At 45.6% G+C, this 25,297-nt stretch overlaps 1 protein-coding gene across 1 annotated transcript in view; it reads right to left on the bottom strand.

Moving 5' to 3' along the window:
• The window catches only part of Pdgfrl (platelet derived growth factor receptor like), a 57,004-nt gene that overhangs the window by 17,077 nt on the left and 14,630 nt on the right, over positions 1 to 25,297 (bottom strand). The gene's annotated exons all lie outside the window — the stretch shown is intronic.

The following is a 25,297-nucleotide window of genomic DNA, read 5'->3' as shown; positions in this document are numbered from 1 at the left end:
CATGAAATCAGTTTATTAGTAGAAATCAAGCTAAGAGATACAAGGCCCCTTGTTCTACTGAAAGCCATACTAAGTCACCTAGTAACCACTGGAAGGCAACTAGTCATAGGAAAACTATCAGTTGTTAAGCATCTACCTCAGAAATGACAGTACAAGGAGGCACACGTCACCATTTCTCTAAATCGTGATTCGAGGTGCTCTGCTAAGTCCTCTACTTCCCGTCTTGGTTTTCATGAGGCCAATTAGGCAAACTCCACTGTTATCCTATGTTGTAGGCAAACAGCCCAAGGCCAGAATGGTTAGGATACTACCTGAACGTTATCCAGAAAGAACCGGAGTCTCACAACAATTGGAAGCCCCATTTAATTCATTTTTCCCTGGGCCACTCATCCATCTAAACTCAGACTTCCAGGCTTGGACGCTATTTTAAGATGGCATAAAATCAAAGATGCATTAAACATCTGTATTCAACCTTCACATCAAGAATTGGTTGCTTTCTAACATACAAGGAACTGTGCCGTGTATCAGCGGGGATGAAGACTCATGTGGGCCTGCTAGTCTGCATTTCAAGTGGTTGCAGAGGGCCCGTGTTTACTCTAAGTCTCAATTTAAGAATGTGTCAGAAAAGAATTACTCTGTGATACAGACGCTGGGAATGGTTTCATATGAAAGGCTCAAATGCTTGGCCACAGACAGCTGGGAAAAACATGCTGAGGCTGTCTGCCACAGTTACGTTGTTTTTTAAAGGAAGAAAGAAGTTATGTGCATGAAAACTCAGAGAGAACCAAATATACAAACTAAGGGACCTCAAAGTAAATACAATTCCTTCCTTCCTTCCTTCCTTCCTTCCTTCCTTCCTTCCTTCCTTCCTTCCTCCCTCCCTCCCTCCCTCCCTCCCTCCCTCCCTCCCTCCCTCCCTCCCTCCCTCCCTCCCTCCCTCCTTCCCTTTGTTTCTTTCTGACACAGGGATTAGTTGTATGGTCCTGGCCGTCTTTGAATTCTCTCTGTAGACCAGGCTGGCCTCAAACTCACAGAGGTCTGCCTGCTTCTGCCTCCTGAGTTTGGGGATCAATGGTATGAGCCACCACTGCCTGGCTTGTCAATACAGTTCTAACATCTGAAATCAGGCTGGAAGAGAGCTGGTAAAGTGCTTGGCCCAAGTTCATCCCTGGAGCCCATGTTTACAAAACAACAACAACAGCAACAACAACAGTATCTGAGATGGCAGGTGGTCCAGCAGTGGGGAGGTGGAGGCAGAAACACAGATGGATTCCTGGGGGCCAACTTTAGTGAGGTCTAAGTCAGTAAGAGATTATTTTTTAGAAAAATGAAGATAAAGGTGGATGGCTCTTGAAACCCACCACCTGAGGTAGCCCTGTGGCACACACACACACACACACAAACATACACACTCATTTTTTTTACACTTACACACTCACATACACTCACACATTCACATTCTTACAACTACACACATACACACACACCACTCACACACACACACACACCACTCACACACACACCACTTACACACACATTCATACTTACACTCACATTCTCTCGCACATGGGAAATCAGATTGAAATATTTCAACTATTATTTATCATCCACTCCTCTATCACCTTTACATCCACATACTTTTTAATCCATATGCATAGCCACACACTAGCTACCTGCCAATCATATATCTGTCCATTCACGCATCCTCTGTCTCCATGTCTGGCTACTATCCAATAAACAATTCCAAACCCTTCCATGTATCTACAGTATTTAGGTTCCAACAATGAGCTTTAGTAATGTGTGTGAAATGCGTTGTTGAGCTTTCTGCTACTGTAACTTGTCCCTGAGTTTAGCACCGCAGGACAATGTGCCTGGCGTCTCTCCAGCTCTGCAGCCTGCCTGTCTGTCTGTTCATCCATCTGTCTGTCTCTGTCCCTCACTCTCAAGTTCTCTCCATGGCACCGACCGGACCCTGAGCACCGTTCCAGGGTTCACCCGCCACCCCACTATCATGCTTTGTCATGGTCCTCTTTGCCTCTTTATCAGGCATGCCCTTTGTCACCACAAACCAAAACAAGGTCTCCTGGGATAAAGCCTTAAAGACGCAAGTAGCTCTCCACTGCCTCTAAAGGAAGAGGGCAGCAACACTTCCTCCATAGGAACAGGGCGTGGCTGCCTCAGACTAGACTAGTCAAAAAAGGTGTTGAGTTCTGGGAAAGTTAGCTAACCCTTCTGATTATCACCCTGTAATGCAGAAAGGTATTCAAGATACATAATTTATGAAACGTTTACATATATGGAAAAGGAAGCCTGTGAGATTCCATACTATGGAGTTAACAGTGACTATTTGGACTTTCGTGTCCCTTCAATTTGCTTTTCCTAGCATTAAGTTGATGTTTACTTCTTTGAGAGAGACTCTCATGCATCCCAGGCTGCCCGCCCACTGGACACAGCCTGACAAGGACCTTGAATGCTGAATCCTCTTGCTTCTTCCTCTTGGGTGCCAGCGGTCGCAGCATGGGTCACACGCCTAGTCTTACGCAGTGCTAGGGAAGGAGCCGGGGCTGTGTGTATGTGAGGAAAACACCCTTTCTACTGAGTGACATCTCCCAGCTTCTAAATTCATAAACCATATGAGCATGTGCCGATGTGGAATAAGAAAAACCACCACGAACGCAGACTGAGTTAAACCTCACGGAACCGCTAAGCAGACGCTCTATAGACACTTTAAATACCTGGAGGTGACCTCACATCACCTTTTTAGAATATAAATTTCCAACTGGCAGGGCCAGCAGGAATTCCTTTGGAGGCATTAAAAAAACAAAAACAAAAAAAACCCCAGGATGTCATACAAGCTGGTTACAAAAATAATGCCCATTGGTGCAGAAAGTGTTCAGCCTAGAGCTGTTTCCAGTCTTGGTATTTCCCTGAAGCTTAACCCCAGCACCCCACCTGCTCCTCCAAGCTTCCTAGGTGCTGGGCCTCCCAGTCTCGCTGTGAGGAATAAACTCATTAGCCTTTAGGTAAACCAGAAAAAAAAAAAAAAAGCTCTAATCATTATTCTAGAAAGAATAGTCCCAGGAGACCAGTGAGACAGAGGACAATGGAGCAAACCTCTGCCACCCTTGCTAGAAAAACAAGCTGAGGATTCCCAGTGTGCACAGCCACAGTGAGGGTATGATGGCAGAGCTAGAATAGTGAGTGCAGAGGCCTCCGGGCTTGGGTCCACTTGTGTACCACATAGAGCGCTCACTTTGGAACAGGCCCCTCTGAGCTCCCTAAGAGCTTCTCAGGTAAGTACACACACTAAGGCCACATTGCTGGTGAATCTCCCGAGCTAACTAGAAACAGGAAGACACAGAAAGGAGTATTGAAAATTGAGCTTAAAGCTGGGCGGTGGTAGCACACACCTTTAATCCCAGCACTTGGGAGGCAGAGGCGGGTGGATTTCTGAGTTCGAGGCCCTGAGGCCAGCCTGGTCTACAGAGTGAGTTCCAGGACTGCCAGGGCTACACAGAGAAACCCTGTCTTAAAAAAACCAAGTCCAAAAAAAAAAAAAAAAGAAAAAAAAGAAAAGAAAATTGGACTTAAAGCTGGGCAGTGGTGGCACACGCCTTTGATCCCAGCACTCAGAAAGCAGAGGCAGGCGGATTTCTGAGTTTGAGGCCAGCCTGGTCTTCAGAGTGAGTTCCAGGACAGCCAGAGCTATATAGAGGAAACCTGTCTCAAAAAACAAAAAACAAAACAAAATTGGGCTTAAAACCCAACTCTTACCGATTGCTTAAGTACAAATGTATTAAGTGTAACAGGCTTCACGTGCTCTGGCTGCATCCACCTCATCGTTCTGCTTGCCTCTCCTCTCCTCAGATGAATCTCCTACTTTCATGTCTTTTTCTTTCTTAATCTAGATTTCACATCGGAGTTGAGCAGTCTCTCCGTCTGGCTTTCGTCACTTAACACGATTCTTTCCCGTTCCATCTATTTTTCTTCAAATTACAACACAGCATCCATCTTTATGGCCAGGTTTCATAAAATATGCTATTGCGCATGAAAATAAACTCTGTTTACCAGAACAGAACTACCACATGGTTCTGTTCGGAGCCACACACAGTAGGGATAACTGTGCCTACTATAATACCACAACTCAAAATTGGCAAGTTGTGGAACAGGCAAGTTTATTCATCCACAGATGAGTAAAATCTAGTCTGCTGACAGCTGTACACTTGAGCCAGCTTCTTAACTGCTGTGGGTAAAAGCTGCTCACTTGTAAAATGCGGAGTCTGGGCAAGACTCCTATTCGTGATATTCCTGACCCTCCTACAGTTCCGGAATCTCTCACTCACTTTCTCTGTCTTCCTCTAGCCAGGAAGGATGACCAGGAAAAAGCTCCCCGCAGCCTCACACACTCATATTGCCACTCTGAAATTCTGTGTCTGAGACACGTCTCATGTCATTTAGTTCACGAGCTGTTTCTGGTGGAGCCCATTCTGTTTTTCTTCGTGTGTGTGTGTGTGTGTGTGTGTGTGTGTGTGTGTGTGCAGTGTATATGGTGTATATGGTGTGTGGGGTGTGTATGGTATGCGTGCTGTGGTGTATGTGTGTAATATGGTGTGTTGTGTGTGTGTATGTGTGCTGTGCAGTGTATATGATATATATGGTGTGTGGTATTATGGTATGTGTGCTGTGTATGGTATGTGTGGTGTGGTGTTTGTAATATGGTATGGTGTGGTGTGTGTGTGTGTGTGTGTGTGTGTGTGCTGTGCATGTGTGTGCTGTGCGGTGTATATGGTGTATATGGTGTGTGGTATGTACGGTACATGTGGTGTGTATGGTATGTGTGGTGTGGTGTATGTGTATAATATGGTGGTGTGTGTGTGTGTGTGTGTGTGTAAAACTTAGAGTCCTAATTCATAGGCTATTGCACTCCAGCTGAGTGCCTATTAATCTCAGCCCACAACACACTTGTGGGGGTCACCCCTTGTGGTCTCTCATATAGATAATTGCTATATTCTGTTTCTTTACCCAAATGCCTACCAGCCAGCCAGATGTGCTGCCCTAGACCACACTACGAGTCACCTAGGAGATAAATACAGGCAAGCACACTCTTTCATATCAGTTTTAGTCACCAATGCAGGGCTCCATACCTTGGGTTACCTTGCCTGACTCAGCTGCTGACTGAGTTCATGAAGAGCATCACTGATGTGACAGGGAGAGCTGAGGTGACGACATCGACTCCTTTCCCAACCAAATGAGACCCCATGGTTTCCCTGTGTCCTAAGGGAAGGGGAGGCAGTTGGGCGAGGCCTCGGGCAGCAGGATCCACCCACAGGGAAGTCAGGACAGAGTCTAAAAGGCAACAGGACCTTGAAGCCCTGTCACAGGGCAGGCAAGCCAGGAGTCCAGGTGAAGTGGGAGTCTCCGGCAGACGAGGCAGGGAGAACCTACAGCCAGTGCAGGACGGGTGCAGGGAGCTGTGTCCAGACAACAGAAACGAATCTCCGGCATCTTGGATTGTCCTCTTTCGTGGCTTGCCCTTGTGAACAGTTACCACAGGGCAGAACATTCTCCATTTTATAACTTATCCTTTATTCCCCCTTTCCTGCCTTCCTCATCTGGCAAACCTTTTAAAGGATTTTACTTAAGACTTCACATGTTGAAATTCTTGGCAAAAATGTTCATACCTCAATAACATCAATTTTTATTTTTTTTGCAAATAAAACCCCAGACCTCACCCACATGTAGACATATTTGTCAGTGTGGGATCACATTAGGAACGTAGGCAGAGTCGCTCGGTGACACCCTAAACCATTCCCAGTGAACGACAGTCTCCAAATAGTCATCTGCAAGAGTTCTGTCATATCCTCAGTCTGTCTGACGTGGCATATGGACTTGACTTTACCAGCTTCCTTCTTTTTATATTTTAATACAGTACAGCACATCTGGGAAAAGTCACATAAAGACTTCATAATGTTCAAGAAATGAGAGGATTTGTTTAACATTCTTTTAAAATAAAAGTTTGCGGAAACCATTTCCTCCTTCCTTCAAAAGTATGTGGAGACTGGGGGTGGGGCGCTGGTTCGCTGGATCTCACAACACCCCAGGGCGGTTAGTGAGAATCTTTCAGCGCTTGGTGGTGCTGTGGACTGCGCTAGTCAGCCGTCCCTAAATGCGGTAAAATGCCCATGAGAATCAACGTTTAATGAGGAAAGGTTCAGTTTGGCTGGCAATTTAGGGTGTTTCAGTCTATAATGGCTTGGTGGTCCCAGTGAAGAACATCGTTGTGGGAATACGTGGCAAAAAAAAAATTACTTCATGGAATCTAAGAAGCTGAGAGAAGAGACAGAGAGAGACAGAGAAACAGAGAAAGACAGAGACAGAGACAGAGAGAGAGACCATGTGAACATGTGTATATGTATGTGTACACACACACACATACTAACACACACACACACACACACACACACACACACACACACACAGATGAGCTGGAGAGGGACCAATGTCTTAAATAGTCCCTTCAAAAATATGTTTCTAATGGCCTAATTTCCTTTCCCTAGGCCCCATTTCTAAAAAATCCCAACTGTACCAATGGCTGGACTCCAGCCTTTGGGTGGTACCCCAGACCCAGACTGCAGCATGGGACATCTAGTTCCTAGGAGACTGAGATAGGAGACTGAAGCCTTTTCTTCTGAAAACAAAACCTGTGGCGGACTGGCCATTTCCCCGTGCTTTGCCTCTTTGGGATACAATAGAACGAATAAAAATAGCTCTGCTTGCCTCACGGAGAGGCTTACTACATACGCCAAGTGCTTTCCACACATGACCTCACTCTGTGCTGATAACTCGAGAGGAGATGGAGTCTATTATTACCCTCCCCCACCCATGCCCCGCAAGGAACATAGCTGTGATTTTTCTGCACCTTTAACACCGTCAGAACATTCAGTACACCGAGAGAAGACTTGTACTCTGCATTCCCACCCATCTACCTCCAGGGACATGTGGTGCTATAGCATGTCCCACCTTTAGGGTGGGGCGAGTTCTTTATCTTTAATGTCCAGGGTGGAAACTTACTTGAAGATAGGTATCAGAGGTTGACTATAGCATGTATTCTTGATTCTTGCCACACGGAGGACTTAATCCAGCACCTTGATATAACCGGGCAAGTACTCTGCTGCTTGAGGGAGAAAGCGAGGAAGAGCACTGCTGGCTGGCTCTCTCTAGTGTCCGCTGCTTCCTTACACGCCCTCCCATCCACCATTGTCCTAAGGAGGCTACCACTCAGAGTGGGGCAGGGCTTCTCCTAACCGGCAAGACAATCTCCCTCAGAAATGCTCTCTGGTCTAGGCGATTCCCCGAGAGGCTTTCCTCTCAGGTGGCTTTAGGCTGCGTCAAGTTGCTAACTAGGACAGCAGCTTGTACACGGGCTCAACCTGCAGCTCCACATGAGAAGGAGGCGCATACCTGAAGTCAGTTTTATTTGTGCTGACCCGAAAAATCCAGCTTTGAAGGAAAATGAGTTTGAATCTGAAACAAGTCCTCCTAACAAAAACGAATTTCCTTATGTGTCCTGAGGTGTATACGTAAGCACAGTTAAAACGATATGAATGCTGTTTTGTGTATATTTTACCAAAATGAGTTAGCTGGGGCAGAAAGATGCTCTCCTCTCCGCATACCACCAGCGGGTGCTCACATTTTGCAGTTTCTTCTCTCTCGACAGTGAGTTCCTTCTAGTCATAAATACTCCCTCACATTCCTTTTCTTTGAAAATGCCCTTCGGACGGATGCCTTTCCCTGTGTGAGCTGGGGAGGCGGCCGGCTTAGGAGACTGGCCTGCAGCCCACTGTCTGCCTCCCCGGCCCACCCTCCTTTGTGTAGTCTGTGGGTGGAGGGAGCTGAGGCCCAGCGCAGCCAAGTGGAAATACAGATGCCTTCTCTGCTCCTAAAAGCTATTTATTGTTCTCAGAGGAACCAGCCATCAAAGAGAGCTGAGCCCCACCCACTCCTCCCAGCTTCCAGGTCTCCACTGAGAACTGTTAACATCCTGAGCCACACACCACACACCACACACACACACACACATCCTGAAAGATAATGTTTGAACCCTTATTTTTTAAAAAAAAAATTTTTTCCTGTGGAGCAGGTCTAGGGTGTGCCCTGTGAGCCAAGCTGTTTGTCTCCTCACTGAGGGCGCCCAGCGCACACCGCACCCCCCCTCTTCCAGCAGTGATTTATTTAACCCTTTGGCTGGGCCACACCATCCACATTTCTCACTTTGTTTTCTGACTCAGCAGAGCGCCAGGAATTCCCCTCTTCTTCCCACCTGAAGTGTGTGGATGGCAGAACTGAAGGGGGGACGCTTGCAGAAAGGATGGAAACGGTCTAGCTGAGGTCCCGTGGGAGTTTATCATATGATCTGGACCATTTTACTAGTCCACTGTGTTCCCTGTGGCACATGCGGGCTGGGAAGAGTCATTGTGGCTTGATATTCTGCACTCAACATTTGTCTGTCTATCTGTCTGTCGTTCTTTCCAGTTTCTTTCAAGACAGTTTTTCTGGGTATCCCAGGCTGTTATGGAACGTGCTCTACTGTAGATCAGGCTGGCCCCCAGCTCAGAGATCTGTCTACATCCCAGGTGCTGGGATCAAAGGCCTGTGCCACCATCACCTGGCTGCTTGCTTTTATTTTTGAGACAGGATCTCACCATCCCCAGAACCTGAAATGTAAAACAGGCCGGCCTTGAACTCACAGAGCCCGCCATGCTTCTGCCTTCCCAGTGCTGGGACTAAAGACATGGGCCAAGAAAAATACATGTGTGTGTGTGTGTGTGTGTGTGTGTGTGTGTGTGTGTGCACAATAAGGTTTATAGTCACCTTAGATGTGGCTCTGAACTTCTCCATGCGACTGAGAAAGGCTGCTGTGGTATACTTCCTGCTTGCCTCCCGGCATAGCCCTCACCCCTGCGCCAAATCCCCTTCGCCTCTATCATGTCTGCTTACCTTACCTTCGCGCGCGTGCGCACGCGCACACACACACACACACACACACACACACACACACACACCCTCACAGTCACAGGTTCTGCTACTCTTTCTTACCTCTAGGTGGTTCCTGCCATCTGTCCCCTCTTTCTGGAACTTTCTTACCCTCTTCTCTACCCCCTTTACCTGGTTAAATTAATCTCCAGCTATCATCTTGAGTTTTTGCCTTCTGATTTCGTGCACATGACCTGTATTAAACTGCTTATTTAATAGACTATCTTCCTCTGAGATGATAAGTTCCGTGCCCATGTGCCTCCACAGGACTTTGCACATTAGCAGAAACTTTTAAAAAGCGTTGGAAGCAGGGAGGGTGCAGAGAGATCAGGAAACGGAACATTTAGTGAATTACAATGCACGCTGGTTGGTTTTTCAAATATGCCCCCCCTCCCCTTTCTGGTCTCAAAGTGGTGGGACATCTACACAACTGGATATGATCCAGTGTGGTAGTGATACCCCAGTCTACCACAACATCGGAAAATGTAGCCCCTGCAACATGTTGCTGTAGCTCCTGCGGGACCTTGTCCATGCTCTGTTTAGCCACTGAATCTTTTACTGAAGAAAATCGTTAACACCGATAAAGCCTGCCACCTCGTGGCCATTCTGATTATGACATGATTTGGAAGTGACCCACTTAGAAGCTATCCCAGGAAGGCCGATTACATTCCACTTAACTAGTTTTCAGTCTCCAACTTGAAACTAGATGTATTAATATAGTTTATCCCAGGATGTAGCGAGTATATCTCTCCAGAAACTGGCTTCCCCAGGCCAAGAGTGACTTGGATCTAAGTATATTCCACGGGGCCTATCACAGATGGCGAAGGATGTGCCATCCAAACCCAGGGGACCAACCCACGTTCTTGAACTCATTCTGCCGCTCAGCAGCTCCAACCATCTATCTCTGCGCGTCATTTGCCTCATGGGAGTGGTTACTAGACGCTGGAAGAGTGAGGAGAAAGGAAAAGAATGGTCAGTGGGTACGATGGTCCAATAGGCTGGGGAATTTGGTCCTCCTGTGTAGTGCTGGCGAGTAACGTTTTTGGATATTTCACAATAGGTAGAAGAGATCCTTGTGCGTGTTCTCAGCACCAAGAAATGAAAACCGTATGAGGTAATGAAAATGTTAAATAGTTTCATTTGATTAATACACATTATATACATGTATAAATCATTCCACTGTATCTCTACTAAAATACACAATCACTCTGTGCCAAAGAAAACCACAAGGCTTAGTGGCTATGGAACTGGCTGCCTTCTGAGGACCAGGGCTCAATTCTCAGGACCCACATGGCTGCAGACTTCAGTTCCAGGGGGACTTGCTAACCACCCTCTTCTGGCTTCTGCAGGCACAAGACCTGGTATATATAAAGGCAGCTCCCCTCCCCCAGTATTCTTTCAAATAAAAGAAATAAAAATAAAGAAAGCAGATTTTAAAAACAATGGAAGCCAAGGATGGGAGCCAATACATATTATTCTCCGTACTTGCAACACTGAGGCAGGAGGATTGCTGTAAGTATGAAGATAGCTTGGGTTACAAAGTAAGGACCTGTCTCAACTTCCTCCCCAATAAGGAACAAGCAACAACAACAACCTAAAAGAAGGGAAGGGAGGGGAGGGAGGGGGACCTTTTTTTTTTTTTTTTCATCTTGAAAGTTCGGTCTTGGGGCTGGTTAAGAGTGCCTGCTCCACAGCCTGGAGGACTTGAGTCAGATGCTGGTGCCCAGAGACCACGCCAGGGCTCCCGCAAAACCTACAGCTACAGCTCTGAGGGATTGGATGCCTCTTTCTGGCTTTTGTGTGGACACATATAAGAGCAAACAAGTAAATAAATAAAGTCTTTACAAATTAAGGAAATTAACGCTCAAATAGACCTTGTTCCCAGGTCACAGGTCATATCGATCATGGTACCTAAGTCTAGACTGGCACTCAACCCTTGCTGACAGCACCACTTGCTCTCTGACAAGCTGCACTGGCCAGGGGACATTGTACTGGGTGCCCGGGAAGACCAGGGCAGGGCCCTCTCCATCTCCGGGAAGAGACAAGACCTTTGATTGGATGTGAAAGATGCAAACATCCAAGGGGGATTCCCTCCTTCTGGTGACATTAAAACCAGGGAAGAAAGAATCAGAATAAAGGGACTCTAAGGCTCCAATGTCTCCAGGAATGGAGTAATGACCTCAATAGCCGAAAGAGAAGGAACAACTTAAGGGCTTTGGTGGTGAATGCCAATAATCTCAGCCCTGGGGTGGCTAAGGCGAGGGAATCAGGCATTCCAAGGTCAGCTTGGCTACATATCAAGATAAGAAAAATAGGAAGAAAAGAAAGAGAGAAAAAATGTGAACTCTCTAGCGACCTGTATTCACTGTGGTCAGGAGGGAGCGAGATGAGCTGTCTGCCTTTCCTTCCATCCTTTTGCTACACACAGCGCACACATACAGTGCACTCATATAACACACATATGCAGTATATACACACAATACATACATACAGTGCACTCATATAGCACACACATGTAGTATATACACACAATACATCCATATAGCACACACATGTAGTGCACACATACTGGGCACACATATAGCACACACATGCAGTACACACGTACAGTGCACCCATATAGCACACAAATGTAGTGTACACATACAGGGCACACATATGGTGCATGCATAAAGCACACACATACAGTACACACATATAGCACACAAATGTGGTGCACACATATAGCACACAAATGTAGTGCACCCATATAGCACACACATGCAGCGCATATACATAGTGCACACGCACAGTGCACACAAGGCTCTAAGTATCTTTCAACATTGTGTGAGTGGGTATGTGACTGTGAACTGACTTCTGAGCCTATGAAGACACCAAAGGTATTTCCTGATTTCCGGCACGAGGCAGAGGAGCCATCCTAGGTGCTAGGGATCTGCTCAGGAACCGGCTGTGGCATTTGCCACAAAGGGGATCTTTCTTTATGGGAGGAGATGGATACAGACCTCAGATTACAGAGGAGTTGGTCAATTACATGAGCCCACATGCCCTGCCAAGAAAGAGGCGCAGATGCGCTTAGATCTTCTGCATCAGCAGATTGGCTCTGCCGGGCTCTCTCTCGTACGTTAGCCGTGTTTGTCATAACTGCAGGAAATGAACACCACGGGTATAAATCAACACGTGGGCTAATGAAGTTTTCAAAGCAAGAAACACAGATGGCCAGGAATTACTATTTTTTTCAATGTGTTCAACAGCCCTATTTATCAGGGAAATACAAATTAAAATTACTTTGAGATACTGCCTCGTGCCAGTTTAAATGGCTATCTGTCATCAGGAAATCTGACAAATATTGGCGAGGCGGCCAGGAAAGAACTCCTACTCACTGCTGTTTGGAGCGCAAATGAAAATGGACGTTGTAGAATTCACTACACAGGGAGCAGATGTGTAGCTTGGTCTTCATGTGGGTCCTGGACAACTGGAGTGGCAGCTGTCCCAAAGCTGTGGCCTGTCTGTGGGATACGTTCTTCTGGTTGGGCTGCCTTGTCTGGCCTCAGTGGGAGAAGATGCACCTGGCCTTGAAGAGACCTGAAGAGCCAGGATAGGGGGATACTCAGGAGGGGCCCTACCCGCTCAGTGGAGGTGTGGAGGGGGTGGGGTAGGAGAAGGGATGTGGGAGGGGGTGACTGGGAGGGGGGCAGTGAGCAGGTTGCAAAGTGAATAAGTAAACAAAATTAATTAATTAAAAAATAACTAAACCAACCTAGTTGAATGGGTAATGAAAGTGAGGTACATGCACAAAATGAAATATTATTTAACTGTAAAAAAAAAAAAAACAAGTCATGAAATTTGCAGTTATGTGGATGGACTTGGAATGTAGGTCATTATTAAATGAGGTCACCTAAACATGAAAAGAAAAAAAAAAAACTTGCATAGTCTCCCTCATCTGTGGTCCTAGCCTATAATGTATACAGGCATATATGAAACAGCTCTGTGTGTGGGTGTAGAATAATATCTAGAAAGACGCTGAATTAGTTTGGGTTCTCTAGAGTCACAGAACGTATGGGTAGTCTCTATATATTTAGGGAATTTGTCGATGACTTACAGTCTGTAGTCCAACTCCCAACAACGGGCAACAGCAGCTGTGGAGTACAGGCAGCTGGAGCCTAGAAGACAAGCTGTGTGCTACAAAGGGCAGAGATGGAGAAGTGACCCAAGCCCTTGGAGGAGCCCGGAAGATCGTGAGTTGGATCCCAGACATTGAATCATTGGAGTTTGAGTTTTGCTTTTGGTTGTGACTGTGCCCTGATATGTTTCCCTCTTGAAGGAAGAAAGCATTTTAGTAGAGTCCACAGTTAAGAGACTTCGAATTTTTAAAAGACTTTGAATTTTAAGGATATTGGACATTTTAAAGTGATTGAACTTTTAATATGTAAAGACTGTGGGACTTTTAAAATAATTTAGATCTCGGGGATGAATAAGAAAGTAAGGGTTAAGGCTTAATAGTGATGTGTTTGTGTGTCAAGTTGACAAGGGGTCAATTGTACTGGCTGGTTTTGTGTGTCAACTTGGCACAGGTTGGAGTTATCACAGAGAAAGGAGCTTCAGTTGGGGAAGTGCTTCCATGAGATCCAGCTGTGGGGCATTTTCTCAATTAGTGAACAAGGGGGGAGGGCCCCTTGTGGGTGGTGCCATCCCTGGGCTGGTGTTCTTGGGTTCTATAAGAGAGCAGGCTGAGCAAGCCAGGGGAAGCAAGCCAGTAAGGAACATCCCTCCATGGCCTCTGAATCAGTTCCTGCTTCCTGACCTGCTTGAGTTCCAGTCCTGACTTCCTTTTTGTGATGAACAGCAATGCAGAAGTGTAAGCTGAAAAAAGCCTTTCCTCCCCAACTTGCTTCTTGGTCATGATGTTTGTGCAGGAATAGAAACCCTGACTAAGACAGAAGCCCTTTCAAGAAAGAGTCATAGTAACTGATTAGGAAGTGCAGGCAAAATATAAAGGTAATTGTTTTTCTAGATTCCACTCTCACAGTTCTTCTTTCTGTGGTGGATACGTGCCTAAGAATATAACTGATGGTGATAGTATAAAACCCTATACTTAAGACCCGAACGCATCTCTCTTGGAGACAAACAATGTTAGTAACTTGTGCAGAGTGTGTACAATTACACTAAGAGTTAAGTCTGCCAAACTGCCACACACTGGAGCCAGGTAAGAAATGATGTTATACCTCGTCCATGTAACGCTCTTTTGCTATTGAAACAACACACAGGTAGATTATGAAATCGCAAATGTAAAACCATTGCTGGCTAAAACTCATTGTGATGATACACTGAAATACCTGCCTGGATGCTGCTGTATTCCTGCCTTCAGGATAATGCACTGAACCTCTAAACCTGTAAGCCAGCCCCAATTAAATGCTGTCCTTAGACTTGCCTTGGTCATGGTGTCTGTTCACAGCAGTCAAACCCTAAGACACATACCAACTCACTTCCTACGTAATGAGTGACTTGTGACGCTTGAAGCAAGTGGGAACAACAAATGCACGTAGAGTTTCCACTTGGGTTCTGTGTCACATAGTCGGGGATGTATACATTAGACCCATCTTCTTCATAATTCCCAACATTTACAGCTAAGTGACAAGGAACAGCCCACTACGCAGTGGAAAGAAACAGCACGGACAGAAGTTTAAACGTGGACAGAAGTGTTAACCTGGGGGACTTTGCTTCAGAAAGTTCTCTGTATTGGTTAAAGGTGTGCGGCTCCCCAGGAGGCACATCTGGGGAACACCGAGCCCCAGAAGACTGGAGAGAACTCCCTCCACAGTAAGGAGAACACAGGCTGAGTGTTCTACCGTCCACAGGTGCCAGGTACACAGGAAGACGTCACAAGCCTGTTTCTTAAAACTTGTGTCAAATAAGTCACAGTTTCCTAGGGTTGTTTGGTACGGAGTTCTGCCGGGGTGTTTCTACATTCTTCATGTTTCACAGGTCCCTGGGGGGCCACATCTGTTTTTGTTTGGAGAAGGCCCCCACTGTTGATGAAGCAAATGCTATTTACTGGTGAAAAGTCACCCCACGTCCCGATTCGGGATGTTCCTCTTTCATTCAGGTTGTGAGTCTTCTTCTTCTTCTTCTTCTTCTTCTTCTTCTTCTTCTTCTTCTTCTTCTTCTTCTTCTTCTTCTTCTTCTTCTTCTTCTTCTTCTTCTTCTTCTTCCTCTTCTTCCTCTTCCTCCTCCTCCTCCTCCTCCTTCCTCCTCCTTCCTCCTCCTTCCTCCTCCTTCCTCCTCCTCCCTCCTCCTCCTCCTCCTCCTCCTCCTCCTCCTCCTCCTCCTTCCTCCTCCTTCTTCTTTTGGTTTTTCAAGACAGGGTTTCTCTGTGCAGCCCCGTGGGATGACGGGCATCATTTAATAGATAATGTCATATGCCACACATTCAGCTAAGTCTCAGTGAAAAGGGCAGATTTCAGGGAAAAGCAAGCATGTACTAGTATGTAGAGAGGTGCAGAGAGGAAGCAGGAGGAACGGCTGGAATGCACCCCCAGCAAGGCCTGCTGTGGTTTCCCCAGAGAACGTGCTACCCAGGCTTAAGCGAGCAGGTATCCAGGGACCAGGAGGGCACCAGGCAACGGAAGCAGAAGGCTTTAGGCCCCAGGAGGCTGGTACTTCTGGGAGCATCTCTTAGAACCTCAGCCTATGAGTACAGAGATGCTACAGTAGGCACCAGAGGCTTCTACAGATGGTGCAGATCAGAGGCTCATCCATGCTGGGAGAAGGCTGGCCTCCGTCCATGGAGGAGATCTGAATGTTGAGGGGGGGGCACCACTCTGCTCCCTTCAACATTACTAGAAGGAAACTGGAGGAGGCTCAGCCGGATCTGGCTGGTGGTGATTGACTGGGTTGGGGGTGGGGCAGAGAGAAAGAGAGAGGAAGAAGGTGAAGCTGCTCTTCAATTTTCTGTTTGAGTGCTGCTGGGGTTCTTGAAAAGGTGAATTCCTGTAAAAAGTGGAGTTTCTGTGGAAAAATGAATCGGCTGGGCATGCAGAGTTTACACTGAACACCGCCCATGTTCCTCCTCCCATTCCTGTCACCCCAAAGAGGTAGCACTCTATACTTCCCCACCGAAATATAGAAATAAGACCTGACAGATGGTATTAATCAGGGTTCTAGAAGAAAAGACCTTAGATATATACGTAATACATATATATATTATATAATATATGAGATTATATGAAATATAGTATATGAGATTATATGAGATATAGTATACTATATAAATATAAAATTATATGTCTGTACAAATGCATATATATGTATATACACATATACATATATATGTGCATATATATATACATACATATATATGAGATTTATTAGAGTGGTTAATAGTGGTATATAGACACATGCATACACACACAAACACACACACACACACACACACACACATGAATGATTTATGAGAGTGGTTAATAGACAGTGGTCCAGCTAGTCCAACAATGACTGTCTACTAACAGAAGGCCCAAGCATCTGGTACTTGTTCAGTTTGGGAGGCTGGATGTCTCAGCTGTTCTTTGTTTGTTTGTTTGTTTGTTGGATTTTTGGATTTGGTTTTTTCGAGACAGGGTTTCTCTGTATAGCCCTGGCTGTCCTGGAACTCACTCTGTAGACCAGGCTGGCCTCGAACTCAGAAATCCGCCTGCCTCTGCCTCCCAGAGTGCTGGGATTACAGCCACCACTGCCTGGCTTGTCTCAGCTGTTCTTACGTCTGCACTGGAATCCCAGGGAAATAGGCTCTAATGCCGGCACAGGAACAGACTTGCCAGTGAGAACAAGGGCAAGCAGGCAGAGTCAAAGCTTCTGTCTGCCATGGCCCTTTATTTAGGCTGCCAGCAGAAGGGGTAGCCCAGACTAAAGAAGAATATCCACACCTCAAAAGATGTGGGCAAAAGGTGGGTCTTTCCACTACAAAAAGATCTAGATTAAAAGCATGTCTTTTCACTTCAAATGATTTAAGAAACAAAAATCTCTCACAGGTGTGCTCAGTGGCTTGGGTTTTAGTTAATTCCAGATAGAGTTGATAATCAGAATAGCCATTACGAGTCCACCTCTTGCCAACCTGACACACAACCAACCTTGCCTTATGCCATGCTTCTTTTCTAAATGAAACAATAACCAGGTCATAATTATGCCTAACATGAGATAACTATCATATGTACAATGCAAGTGCATTATATCCTTAACCAGATCATAATTATGCCTAACACGATATACTATCATGTTTACAGCTGCAAACACATTATAGATTTTAGAATGGATGTCAGTGTCCCTTGAGGGATATTCTTTTAGTATCTCAAGCTTAAGTATGATAACCACTGGTGTTCTCTTTAGTGATGTTACATTACATGACAAATAAATGGAGAAGAGAAAACACAAATGCCTGCACAAATGCAGTATTTTGTTTTGTTTTTGTTTTTGTTTTTGTCTTTTCAAGACAGGGTTTCTCTGTATAGCCCTGGCTGTCCTGGAACTCACTCTGTAGACCAGGCTGGCCTTGAATTCAGAAATCTGCCTGTCTCTACCTCCCAGAGTGCTGGGATTGCAGGCGTGCACCACCAACTCCTGGCTAGCACAAATGCATTCTTAACAAGACATGACAAAAACATTCATGTCAATTATAATCCTTGTTTGGGTCTGGTCATGGGGCCTTGACTGGTATTTATAACTACCTTCCTCTACTACCCATCCTGTATTTCCTCCGTCCTCAGCAAGAACCCTAGTAGGTCTTGGCTCTTTTCCTGGAGGTGTGACCCATACCTGCATTCCTGAAGGGTCTGTGCCCTTTGTCATCCTGCCTGGATTAGGCTGACATAGTCTCTCACCGACTTTAATCACAGGACCTGGTAGCACCAAGAGACGCCCTAAGGATGTACTACACTCCAGATATCATAACTGTCTTATCTCCACTGTGGAGAAGCAATTCAATTTCCCCTTAGTAATCTAGATCATTCACCCCCTCCTAACACTGCTATTTTTTTTTCTTAGCCTGTTGGTTTAAGGGCATCAGAAGCAGAAATCATCCACGGGAAATCAGAGATTCCAATTCAATAGCATGTTTGTTGTGGCTCCTCAGAAAGAGCTCTCCCTTCTCTGGTAACAAACCTTCTAGGCCAGCAGAACTTAGGGTACGAACAGAAAGCAAGGATTTTCCTAGTGGGTCACTAGAGGTGATAGTGTGTGAAACTATTCCCTTTTCTACCCTTTAATTCCTGGACTTGTGGACCCTGGATATGGAAGAAACACATATTGTGACATATATTGGATGCTGGAGAGCCCCGCCCCAGATTGTCAGGGTACTGCTACCTATTTAGTGCTGTGACTGCAAAAGCCATTCTATCTTTCTATCAGGCTAGCTGTTTCAAGTTGATGGGGAACATAGTGGGACCTTTGTAAAAATATCTGTACACATTCTTAACAAATATGATGGAAAACACTCCTATCAGTTAAAATCCTCATTCTTGCAACTGGTCATGTGGCCTTGGCTAGTTTTATGGTGCCAAGCCTGTAGACCCACTGTCACACTTCCCTGGCTATGAAGTGAGTTCCTTGGTCAGAAGTGATGCCATCGTGATGAATAAGGCATCCTGTAAGTCTGACAAGGTAGTTTCCGCAGAAGCATTATGTACAAGAAAAACAAATCCATAACCAGAATAAATATCTACCCCAGTAAGAACTTTCCATGGGGAAAGTGGTCCAGTGTAGTCAACCCAGCACCAGGTCTCCGCCTGGTCACCCTGGTGCCATATCTGGGTCTGCTTAGAATGGGTCTATATGTGTCTATATGGGTCAATATGGGTTTATATGGCAGATCTGGCAAATATTTGGCAGGTCTCAGCAGCAGCTATGGTCATGCCAGCCTTGGTGAGCTGACGTCCATGTATTTGAGTCTATGCATAACCTCCATCTCTGCCAACATGGCCACTTTGTTCACGGGCTCATCTGGCAATGACTGAGAAAAGAGGCTGACTGTCCACAGAACGAATCATCCAAATATACTTGATTGCCAACATTCTCTTCTGCCGAAGTCACCTTTTGAAGATCATTTGAATGAGACAAAAGTATCTTCACATCTTTCCCCATTTGGAGAGATCTACCCACAAACTTCTTCCCCAGATGGCTTTCTCATCAATTTTCCAATCACGTTCTTTCCAAGTCCCTGAGCATGCAGCCAATCACTGGCTATCGCCCACCAGTGAGCAATCACACATCTCCAAAATACATGTATGACCATGTGAACTGTCAGAAGTTCTGCCCACTGTAAAGAATTTCCTTTACTGGTGTCTTTCAGGGTTGTTCCAGAAAGAGGTTGTAATAGCTGCTCACTTCTGGCTTGTGCCTGCACAACATGCAGAAAACCAGGTCCCAGCCCTCTCTTCCTTAGCCAACCAATCATAGGGACACACTCAATGCACTAGGAGTGTGCTTGCCGTAGATGGCATTGTAATCGGTAGAGAAATCATAGGCATTTGGGCAACTTCTTATCTTTTTTTATTAGATATTTTCTTTACTTACATTTCAATTGTTTTCCCTTTCCAGGTCTCCCTTTCAGAAACCCCCTATCCCACCCCTTCCCCTGTCCCTATGAAGGTGCTCCCCCACCCACCTACCCACCCATTCCTGCCTTCCTGCCCTGGCATTCCCCTACACTGGGGCATCGAACACTCAGGCCCAAGGGCTGCTCTTTCCACTGATGTCTAACAAGTGGGCAACTTCTTTTTGTTGTTGTTTGTTTGTTTGTTTGTTTTTCAAGACAGGGTTTCTCTGTGTAGTCCTGGCTGTCCTGGAACTCACTCTGTAGACCAGGCTGGCCTCAAACTCAGAAATCCACCTGCCTCTGCCTCCCAAGTGCTGGGATTAAAGGCATGCACCACCACTGCCGGGCAAGTGGGCAACTTCTTTATGTGCCTTCATTAACTACTTAGGACCAATCACATAGATTGCTGCTGTGCACATTCTACTTTATGGCTTACTGGGGTAGATAACATTCATCTTATAAAGCGCAGTTCAGGCTGCATGGTAACTTGGTGGCCCATTGTCAAATGTCCAGTTTCCTCTCTCAAAGGGAGAAGAATTATTTGCAGATGAGGGTAGAGCCTCTGGAAAGTCTGATTGTTTCCTTTCCCCCAGTGTAAGCTACCTTTAAAAAAGGCTATAGGTCAAGAAAGGATAACAGTAAAACTCGTGGGTATTTTAACCAAGAGGAACCTAGACATTCCTCTACTGAAGGGATTCTGGGTCTGCAATTGGCTCAAGTCTGGAAGTTGGTTCATGGGCGGAGATTCCCTTTTGCCATGATCCAGTGTAGCCTTTCATTTGAAAATTTTCCTGCTTATACAGATCAAACAGAAATCCAGAAGGCTTCTTATCTCTTCCATGCCTGGCAACACCATGTTGATTAGCTGGTACCAAAGGTCTTTATGAGTCTTGCACCATAAAATGTACTTTGTCTGCTCTGGCTATTATGGGTTAGGCCACTATCGACGCTGCTTTGCCAGCGCTGCCCATCAGGATAACAACAATCACCTTGCCTGTGGAGACTCACTGCTACCACCTGCTACTTTGGGGTCCAGCTAAGCCCATTGCATTTCATTCATCCAACTGAGAGGCAGTGTCTCCTCCAGCTGTAAGGTATGGCACAAGGAAAAAAGGAGACAATGAAGTTCTTCAAATATGTTAGTGTTTCCTCCCCATTTTGTGTATTACAGGGTTAATGCAGGGCATGTCTCCTGGGCCTTCCCTTCGTGGAGGATTAGGTTTTATACAGCATACCCACTCTAGCATCGAGATTTCCCTGTGCCTTAAAGTTCCTTCATCAACACTAAGCCAAGGGATATCCGGCATCTCCAACCCCTTCAGCAGGCCATCTTTTGACAGCTGCTTCGGCCAACCATTCAACAAACATCTAAGCCATCCAAACAATTCAAACAAACCATTGACACTGTCTTTAACCCTGTGATTTATTGTATTAAATATAATATATTAAACCTAGAATCTTCACTCAGGGAGCCTATATCAATAAACTCAGCCTGATCCAATTTTATGTTCCCTCCACCATTACCCCCCACACCTGTAAAGTCCATCCCCACACATATTCCCCCAGACTTCTGCTTGAATAAATTAGGAAATTCATTAAGCTCCTAGGTACTGTAGTGCATTTCCTCATGGACTACACTTTATATTTCCCTTATAGAGGCCTGCTCTGCCTTGAGTTTGGTTATAGGTCTAGAAGCAACTATAGGTGGGCCTTGAGGAGCATCAGTATTGTCTTGCCTTATATCCTTCAGAGAAGGTCATTGATGGTAAGGATTAACTTTCTCAGTCAAAGGAGGGAGAGGAAATTATCTTAATTAGGGTTATCATTGCTCTGATGAAACAAAGTGACCAAAAGCATGATTGGGTGGAAAGGATTTATTTTACTCACAGTTCCGTATAACAGTTCATAATAAAAAAACAGTGAGGGCAGGAACCTGGAGCAGGAGCTGATGCAGAGGCCATGGAGGGATGTTACTTACTGGCTTGTTTCCCCTGGCTTGCTCAGCCTGCTTTCTAATTGATACCAGCCCAGGGATGACCCTATCTATAATGGGCTGGGCTCTCCGAAATTAATCAGAAACTAAGAATATGCCCTATAGGCTTACCTACAACTTCATCTTATAGAGCCATTTTTAAAATTGAGGTTCCTCTTAGATGATGTTAGCTTGTGTCAAGTTAACATAAAACCAGCCAGCACAGCAATATTTCAAAAGGTTGGGGTGTGAATACATCCTTTGCTGGGGTGGGGGTGGGGTTGGGGGTGGACAGGCTGCTTCCTTGGGTGAGAACTGGAGGGTTCCAGGCTCTCAGTGTCAATAGAGTCCTTCTACACATCTCCATTTCCAAGTTACAAATCCCATTTCTTTTCTTTTCTTTTTTTTTCGAGACAGGGTTTCTCTGTGTAGTCCTGGCTGTCCTGGAACTCACTCTGTAGACCAGGCTAGCCCCAAACTCAGAAATCCACCTGCCTCTGCCTCTCAAGTGCTGGGATTAAAGGCATGTGCCACCCCTGCCCAGCCACAAATTCCATTCTTAACCAATGAATGCCCTTACTTTAATTGCTGACACCCTCTAAGGCTGGGACTTGAAGTTTGGCTATAACTTATCCAATCTTATGATAATGGGGGCCTTGTTTTGATCTTCCTTGAACTCTGTGGCTGCCGGAGAGAAGATTCTCTTCTAGGGCACACTTTTCACAGTTTGGACTGTTGACGAGCACCTGGAACGGGTCATTTCTGTGACTGGGGTCACTGTTCTGAGATTCTAGAGGTTGGTTAGTTTTATCACAGAACACATTCTTTTTCTTTGTTTGTTTGTTTTTTTTTTGTTTTGTTTTTTTAGATTTGTTTTTTTTTTTTTTCGAAACAGGGTTTCTCTGTATAGCACTGGCTTTCCTGGAACTCACTCTGTAGACCAGGCTGGCCTCGAACTCAGAAATCCACCTGCCTCTGCCTCCCAGAATGCTGAGATTACAGGTGTGTGCCACCACCGCTGCCTGGCTTCTTTGTTATTTTTATCCATAGACACTAGGAGCAACCAACCAGCAGCACCTTGGTTGCTCAAAATTGTCATAAGTTTTATATACAGAACCACCAAATCCATTGCCTCAGTGTAATCAGATGCATTTGTATCCTTAAATTTGTAAGCAGCTCACGACATGAGGTTTTAATGCTTTTTTTGAACTTCTAGATGTGACTTCTATAACTCCAGCAACTAAAGAGACACACTTTAATAACTGCAGGCATCGGCGAATTAGGAAGCCTATTCTAAATACAAAATTCATTTTTAAACTTCTGTTGTTGTAGAACTACTTTTGGTGGCAACCTCTGTTTTAGTCAGTGTCTTCTAAGGGAAAAGAACATAGTAAGTAAATTTAAGAGAAAAAAACAAAAACAAAAACAAACAAACAAACAAACAAACAAACAAAAAACAGGTACACTTGGGTTTTAGTTAATTCCACATCAATAGAACAAGTCAATTTGATAACCAAGAATGAATAGCCACCGCATGGCCTGGTCTGATCAGGACAGCCTCCCTACACACTTCATTTTGTCCCCAAGGAAACCAAGACCCAAATAATTTAGGTGACTTCCTTCAAGATACATAAAGTTTAAACTCCAAAACACATTCCCACATACTGTAGCTGGTTCTGGGGGGTTGTCTCTCAGTAACATCTGAAGTAGGCTCCTCATTATTGCTTTTCAGAATTCTCTGTGTGTGTGGGGGGCAGGGGCAGGGTGGTAGCAGTGGTGGTGAGCTGTGATAGGCAGCCTGGTCCCAGGTTGAGTGCAGGCTTAAAACTCCAGTGACCCAGCAGGTGACTGTCGCCTGTCAAGGGACAGCAGGCTTTTGGCCACGTCCCTTGGGTCCCCGGCTCCTGTCATGGCTATAGCCTCCCACAATCCCCCCATTCCTGGCAGAGAGGTCTGTGGCCATCAGTCATGTAGGAGCAGCACCAAGCCCTCCCACATGCAGATAAGGTTTCCCCAAGCTCTCAGACCAAGCCAATGAGAAGTATCTGCTGTCAGACCCTGACCCACCCCCAAACTGTATATAAGAATCCTATCCAGTAGCTGGGCAGTGGGGGAGCACCTGTAATTCCAGCACTCTGGGAGGCAGAGGCAGGTGGATTTCTGATTTCAAGGCCAGCCTGGTCTACAGAGTGAGTTCCAGGCCAGCCAGGGCTATACAGAGAAACCCTGTCTCGGAAAAACCAAATTAAAAAAAAAAATCCTATCCAGAAGGATTAAAGGTGCATAAGAACTACTCTGTCTCTGTTGTCTGAGAGCTTCTGTCATAAGAGCTGTAATACTGACACCTGGGAAGAGTTCTGCTCTCCCGAAGCCCCCTGAAGCTCCCCCGCACTCCTTGCTGGCTAGTCTGCCTCCCCTTGGCCCAGCCCGGCCTACTCAGTGAAGGACGGTGTGGACCGACTGAGGCAGCCCTGGTGGAGACTGGGGTGGAGGAAGCAGCAGCAGAAGCAGTGGAGACGACTCCCCCTTCCTGCTTGCACTCTCTCCCCTTTGCCTGAGCCCTCGCACCAGACCAGGCCATGGATCTCCATGGAAAGTCTCCGGTACACAGGCCTGTGTGTGTGTGTGTGCGTGTACATCATACACACCATCTATGTGTTCTAGACCCCAGCACCTTGCACACACCAGATAAGATGTCTATCACTGAGCACAAGCTTTTCACCTTCCATCATCTTGGTCACTATTCTTGAAGAAGCTCGACCCCCCAGAAGATAGTCACTCAGACCTAAAAAACTCTTTGGTCTCTGTACCAACCATAAAGAGTAAAACTAATCAGATACAACCAGAAGGTTTCAAAGCAATTAAAATTGGTCCTTAGGCAATTTGTTCATAGGAACCCATCTGGCCATCTTGGTTTCCCTATGATAGTTTTTTTTTTTTTTTAAAAAACAGAAAACATTGAATACATTATTATTTTCACTAAACGAATTATTAAATATTCACTTCTGTGCATTATATTTTCCTTAAAATGTTTGGGTTTCCTGCTCATTTTTTGTCACATGGTTTCCTACTAAACTCTCTCCTCCAAGGAATGTTGTGGGATGAGTGTCAATTTTTTAACTGTGGAAAGAATTTCACTAATTTCTGCTAAAACTGTAAAGCAGCCATTTTTTTTCAGCCACTCTTTGGTTTTAAGGCAATTCATTAAAAAGAAATGTATTTCAGTTTCAAAGATCTTATACAGAATCAGCAAAATATGAACTAAAATTTGCCCCGATGAAAACCAGAACATACAGAGAGAGGCTTTGGAACACTCTGCCCTAAATGGGATGTCTCCATCAAGTTCCTTCCCTCCAAGCTCAGGGGGTGGAGGGAATGTGAGCCAGAGGGGAGGGGACACCAGAGAACAAGTCCCTCTGAATGACATGGGCAAAGCTCACATGAACTCACAGAGACGGCATCAGCGAGCACAGGGCCTGTACGACTCTGCACCTGAACCCGAACATCCACACATTTTGTTTTGTTTTGTTTTTGTTTTTTTGGATTTTGGCTTATCGAGACAGGGTTTCTCTGTGTATCCCTGGCTGTCCTGGAGCTCAATCTGTAGACCAGGCTGGCCTCAAACTCAGAAATCTGCCTGCCACTGCCTCCCAGTGTGCTGGGATTACAGGCGTGCGCCACCACCCCCTGGCCCTCCACACATATATTAT

This window comes from Apodemus sylvaticus, chromosome 18, assembly GCF_947179515.1.
Source record: "Apodemus sylvaticus chromosome 18, mApoSyl1.1, whole genome shotgun sequence".
NCBI classification, from domain to species: domain Eukaryota; kingdom Metazoa; phylum Chordata; class Mammalia; order Rodentia; family Muridae; genus Apodemus; species Apodemus sylvaticus.
Note: the sequence above shows the minus strand (reverse complement) of the source record. Positions and strands in the feature narration are given on the sequence as shown.